The sequence below is a fragment of the Mustela lutreola genome, chromosome 3 (genome assembly GCF_030435805.1).
Source record: "Mustela lutreola isolate mMusLut2 chromosome 3, mMusLut2.pri, whole genome shotgun sequence".
Lineage (NCBI taxonomy): Eukaryota > Metazoa > Chordata > Mammalia > Carnivora > Mustelidae > Mustela > Mustela lutreola.
Window position 1 is genome coordinate 6,938,031 of NC_081292.1, and position 6,000 is coordinate 6,944,030.

Consider the following 6,000-nt stretch of genomic DNA (forward strand, 5'->3'; position numbering starts at 1 on the left):
GAGCAGGAGCGGGCGCGGGCCGGCGCGCTCAGGAGGACCCTCGGGCCGGGCCGGCGGCGAGCTCGGCGAGCCTGAGGCAGTCCCGGGCGAGCCCCGCCAGCCGGCGCCGGCGCCCAGCTCAGCCGCGACCCGCACGCCGCGCGCCGCCCCGCGCTCTCCGAGCCGCCGCGCGGAGCGCCCGGCCCGCCGCCCCGCCCGCCGCGCCTGCGCCTGCGCGCCGCTCCCGCGCCCCCCCTCGCCGCTCCCGCGCCCCCCTGCCCCGCCCCCGCCGCCCGCCCCGCCCGCCGCCTCGGGGGACCGCCCCCAGCCGCGCCGCGGTCCTCGGGGAAGGGCGTCCCGGCGCCTCCGGCCCGCGGGGCGCTCTGCTCCAGCTCCGGGGGCGCGGGGGGAGTCCTGCTGTAGGGTCACGGCGGTGGCAGACGCAGAGGCCGGGAAACTGAGGCCCGGAGAGGTCGGGCGGCTCGCCCAAGGTCACCGGGCGAGCGTTCCCGGGAGGGGAGACAGAGGCCTGGCCGGGAGAGCGGTCAGGGCGGGGAGTCCGGGATCGCCCTGGCGTGCTCTGGGGAGCGGCAACCGGGAGAGCCGCCCGCTCTTTATAAGGCTCTCAGGACTTCCCTAACTTATTTCGCTTTGCTGTCCCCTCTTTGCAAGGAAATAGGCGGGCGCGCTGTCCTTTGTTGACGCCTGGGCTCTCGGTGCCTAAGGAGGGACCCCAGGTACCGATGTCGGTTACATAAAAGCGCGCGCCCTTCAGGGCGCCTTCGTCATCCCGACTTGCCACCGGCGAGTGTCTCTTCTCCCAGAAAGAGCTGTGACTGGAGGAGGAAGAGGGAGCCTTGCAGGAGCCTGTCCCCTCATGGGGAGAGTCCCCTGGACACACGTGGATGCTGATGTCCTAGGTCCCCTTCTGTCCCCTTCCCCAACAAGCCCTCCCTCAGGACGTTTTCAGGTTTCCTCAGCATGTGGAGTAAAATGTCCCTGAGCAAGCCAAAGACTCCTGAGTCTGTCCTAGGTTTCCCCTGCCAAACCCCATCCCCAAGTCCTGGCCTCGATGTCACCTTCCCTGGACAGCTTTCCAAGACTTCCTCTGCAAAGCAGTCCAGGCACCATCCCCTCCTCCCCTCCCTCGACCTGGACCTGCGCTGGCCAGCCCTGGCTCACAGCTGTAATTCTGTTTCCAGAAGACCCTGAGCATCTCAGGGGCAGAGCTAGAATTTTGTTTTGCAGCATCTGGTGCCTTTGGGACAGGTGTGGGGGCACCAGAAATGTTTGTTGAAGGAAGAGACCAGTGGAATGCGGATCCTGTGGCCAGCTGCCTGGGGCAGATCTTCCTCCCAGGCTCATGAAAGCCTCCACAGCCAGAGACGCTGAGAGTGGAAATCAAGGATCGCTAAGCTGCTCTGAGTCTCAGCTCCCAAGCACCCATTCATGCACAAACACCCCATCCCCTTTTCCACCCTAGACTGCAGTGGCTCCCAGCAGAAGTGTCCTTTCAGAGTTCCCAGAAGGAATGTTCACGTCTCTCTTTGTTCTGAACTCTCAAGAAGCAGTCAAAGGGTAGGTTAATTGTGTAGCCTCTGCGACCCCCAGAGCCTGAATTTGCCATTTTGACTCTCCTGCTCCTGTGACCTACCAGTGGAAAGGAGAGATGAGAATCCAGATACAGATACAGATGTGGACCACATCTCCAAAACCAAGGTTAAGCGAGCAGCCCTCGGGGGCACTGGGAAGGATACGTGGGGCTATGTTTTCTCTTAGAGCATTGGAAAGGAATGCACGTACCTCCGGCTTCTGTTCCTGCATCACAGGACCTACATGCTAGGGTGTGTGTCCCTGATGGCCACACTTAAAGGGTGGAAGGGAGAAGGGGTGTTCTGGGATGTCGGTGAGCCCCAGGGGAGGAGAATGGGGACCAGATGCTGGACGCTCAGCAGCCCCCTCATCACTTGGTCTTACAGCCTCCTTTCCATTCAGGCTCTCTGCCCAGGTAACTGCCCACACTTTGAGTAATTGCTGTTTTCATTAAGCACTTACTAAGGGCCAGGCTCTTTCATTCACTATTTCCAGTTTTCCCAACGACCTGTAGGGAAGATACTATTTATCACCACTTATAAATAAGGAAACTGAGGTTCAGAGCAATTCCATACTTTTGCTTAAGTCCCATGGCTATCAGTCAGGGATCCTAGACTCAGACCCTAAGGCCTTCTCCCCCCTTCCCTGTTCTTCCCTCCCAGGTGTCAGTTCCTGACAGCTGTGAGCGGCTCCAGCCCTCCTCCACTGGCAAGGCCGGCAGACACGTCCCCCTGGCAGCTGGGGAGGAGGGCTGTACACCAGGAAGCTGACAGCAAAGGCACTGAATCTTCCACTCTGGACCCTCCTTCTCTCCGAACCTTCCAAGAGGGCAGGTGCCTAGCACCGTGAGTACCCACATGGGGTCCTCCAGGGAGGAAGGAGACGAATGTCTCTGTGAGATGCTCAGGAAATTGTCCCCACCCACCAAGCTGGTCGACTGCTGGCTGTGGGGCCCCCACGCACCTCTCCACAGACTCTGTGGGTCTTCGTGAGATGGCCACTCCACAGGGCACTCGTCGTCAGATCCCTGAGATGATGAGAAAATCTGGTGTTAGGAACAGTTCTGATTACTTCGCAAGCCATTGCCGCTGGTACTCAAACTCAGGTCTTCTGACCTTCAGACCAGAGATCTCTGCAGGCATCCGCCAGTATTTCCTGAGCACATGCCAAGGGCAGGGTCTGCTTTGGGTACAAGGGACCAGCCGTGAACCAAACGGACTTCCACAGAGCCGCTTCAGGCAGGGCCACAGGGGCCACTTGTCCCATCTGCATATTTTGCATCTGGCCTGGAGAGGATGCCCTGGGCTCCAGTAAGAAGCTTTTCTCCCATCGCTGGTGTCTCAGGGGTTCACCTCCCAGCCCCAGAGACAGAGGGGCTCTTCTACAGCCAGCCTTATCAAGTGTCGCCATTCCCTTGCCATCTCGGGAGCAGCCCCGCTACTTGAGCCAACTGGCACCACGGCTGTCTGTCAGAATCCCCCCGAGCCCCCACCTACGGCCCCCATGTGTTGGAGTGGACAAGTACTGGCCAGCCTCTCAGACATCGCCACGGCAACCGCGTGCCTCAGACAATACACAAAAGCGGGCGGCGTGTTTCGGAGCGAGTTGTCATGTTTGCTACCAGATTGCTGTTCACACCCTAAGCGTCCTATTCCTTTGGTTTAGGAAGGGTGAGCACTATCCCAGATCTCCCAAGACCCTGCAGTGCCGTGGGGGGTGAAGTTGAGAACTGGACCAGGAGCTCGAGGCCTCGGGTTGACCCCTGGCTCTCCTGCTCTCTGTGTGATCTTGAGTCAGATACTCACTATCTCTGGGCACTGAGAGAGCAATCTGTGTCTTCCAGGATGGTGGCAAAGCAGATTCCTAAGGCTCATCATGGGCACTAAGTGACCGTGCTGAAGGCTTTTGATTTTCCCTCCTCCCTCCTCCCCACAAGCATCGTCCCGGCTCCTGTGCACCTGGGCCACATGGCACTGGCGTCCGGGTATCTGCGGACCCCTCTGCCTGCACAGCCCGAGCACCTGGCTGGGCGGTCAGTTTGCCGCAAGCCCTTGACACCCATTCAAGTCCACTCTTCTGAAACGCGGCCTCTGACAGCAGCACTTCCCAGCTACCTGAGACAAACGAGTTTGTCATGTAAGACAAGCACCAAAAGATGGCACAGCCTTACCTAGAAATCACTCATTTACGTGTCAGGAAGAAAGGCACCAGGCACGGGCGCTCTGATCCCCCGCTCCAGACAGCGACAGGAAATGCACGTTCAAACCTTGAGTAGATTAAAAAGGCATAACATGTGACGGGGAGGACACAGAGGAACTCCTCAAAGTCCCGAGCCTTCCAAAGCTCCACGCCCAGCCATCAGCCCCGAAGGGCCTCACTGAGGACCCGTTGATCTGTCAGGGGCTCGTCCCTGTTTGCTCAATCAACCTCCCCAGCCTCCCGGGCTCAGTGTGCAGAGACACGGCCGGAAGGGGCTGCAGTGGACAGCTCGCTCACCAGTTACTCGCTTTTAGAGGTGAGGAAACTGTTGCCCCGAACATGTAAGTGATCGAAGGCAGGAAGTGGAGATCTGCACACACACATGCACACACGCGCGCATGCACAAACGCACACGCGCGTGCGCACACACACGCACACACACATGAACACAAGCGCGCACGCACGCACACACAGGCGCGCACACACACATGCGCACGCACACACATGCACGTGTGCGCGCGTGCACACACACAAATGCACACAATCGCGCGCACACACACATGCGCACGCACACACATGCACGTGCGCGCGCGTGCACACACACACATGCACACACGCTCACACACACACATGCGCACGTACGCGCACACACACACACACACTCCACCCGCGTCTAACGACAGGTGGAGTGGGACCTTTCAGCTCAGGCACTCACATACTGAAGACGCCTGTTTGTCTCTATATTCGTGTTCCCCGAAAGTCCAGTCCCTCCCCTCGCTGTTTGGTAGACTGAAAGCCCGGGCCCTCCAGCAGACTCCTCGGTCCACAGGGAGGGAGCCCTGGCCGGTTCTCAGAGCCTCCGAGGAGAACCACAGTATTGCGCACACGCCCCCCCGTGGCCAAACGTGGAAGGACACACCCTCACAAGTTCCTGCTGAGTCAGGTTGATCTCCGCTTGGATTGGGGCTTGGAAGCCGACAAAAGGGAATCACAAGTAGGATTTAACTCCTTCCCAGGAGAGAGGAGAGTGAAGCATCTTCTTCGGTGAAAGACTGAAACATGGAAGGTAAAGAAAAAGAGGAGAAGGAAGGGGAAATAGGAGGGAGGGAGAAGAACTCAGGAGCAGAAGGAAGAGAAAAGAAGAACACAGAGTAGGAGGTGAGCACGAGGCCAAGGAAGGTCACGGGAGGGATGTTTCTCTATGCTGAGCCTCTATCTGTTTCAAGGATAAGTGCACGAGGTAACGGAAAATAACAAGAATTGCCGTGTCCAGGGTCGGTGTGTCACGACCAGTCAGGTGTGTACAGATGAGCAGGTCACCCCTTGACTGACCCCGTCTCTGTCTGGCTCAGTAATCTTTCCAAAACCCCACTCTTTCTCTGTCTCTGTCTCTGAGGTTGTAAAGGAGTCGCTACCAGTTGTTGTTCTCATCCTCTTTTATTGAGATCTGATGAGAACAATAAAGATTTGCAGAGAAAACCCCGAAAAGTGCTCTGAGCTCCCAGATATAACCATCATAGAAGTGTGTTTTATTATTTCCCTCTGTGCAGCCGCAGCCTTCTGTCCCCCGCTTCCTGGACTAAAAGGGGATATGTGATGTTGGACTGCCAGCGCACTTGCTATATTTCAACAACACATCAAATTATCACAACCTCTGGTGCTTTGTAAGGTGCTGTGATTTGAAAGTTGTTGCTGAAATATAACTTATTATTGCCACAGTAGTAAAAAGATCCACGTCCATCTCCTAACCCACTCTTGCTTGTTGACGTGCATAGAGCTGTCCACAAAACAATTCCAGCCACATTATCCAGACACTTTACAACAAACCTGCGCATGTCTGAGTTCGGCACAATGCTCATACAAAGCATTTCGGGAAGTGTCAGGTTCGTGTCCAATCAGCCCTCAAGGGAGTGATGACATTTGGAGAGTCTCCTGCAAAGCAAACACATCCAGGTCACATAAAAAAAAAAAAAAAAAAAAAAAAATGCCAGTGGTTGCTTGCGCTTTTCTGTTGTTAAAAAATGAGGAGCTAATCTTAACAAAAATAGCTATGGAGGAAGAAGGGACATGAAGTCAAGGCTCTGTACTCATACCCACTGAATTGCACGAGAAAACATTTCAGAACAGGAGTGGACTGTTGTCAGTAACCATGGGCTTCCCAGGTGTCCCTATGGACTCCATGCTTTGGGTTCTGTATCACCTGGCACTAGCTTTCCCATGCACAGCGTT

At 56.7% G+C, this 6,000-nt stretch overlaps 1 long non-coding RNA gene across 2 annotated transcripts; it reads right to left on the reverse strand.

Annotated features, from left to right (window-relative positions):
- Positions 1–1,719: 1,719 nt before the first annotated feature.
- On the reverse strand, positions 1,720–5,697 carry LOC131827990 (uncharacterized). 2 transcript variants are annotated; one of them, XR_009352158.1, is made up of 4 exons: positions 5,521–5,697; positions 3,743–3,838; positions 2,536–2,599; positions 1,720–2,080 (listed from the first exon to the last, which is right to left on the reverse strand). It is a non-coding gene; the product is annotated as an uncharacterized LOC131827990 (long non-coding RNA). The 2 variants fall into 2 exon arrangements; XR_009352159.1 differs by lacking the exon at positions 5,521–5,697 and adding an exon at positions 4,487–4,619.
- Between the last annotated feature and the right edge of the window lie 303 nt (positions 5,698–6,000).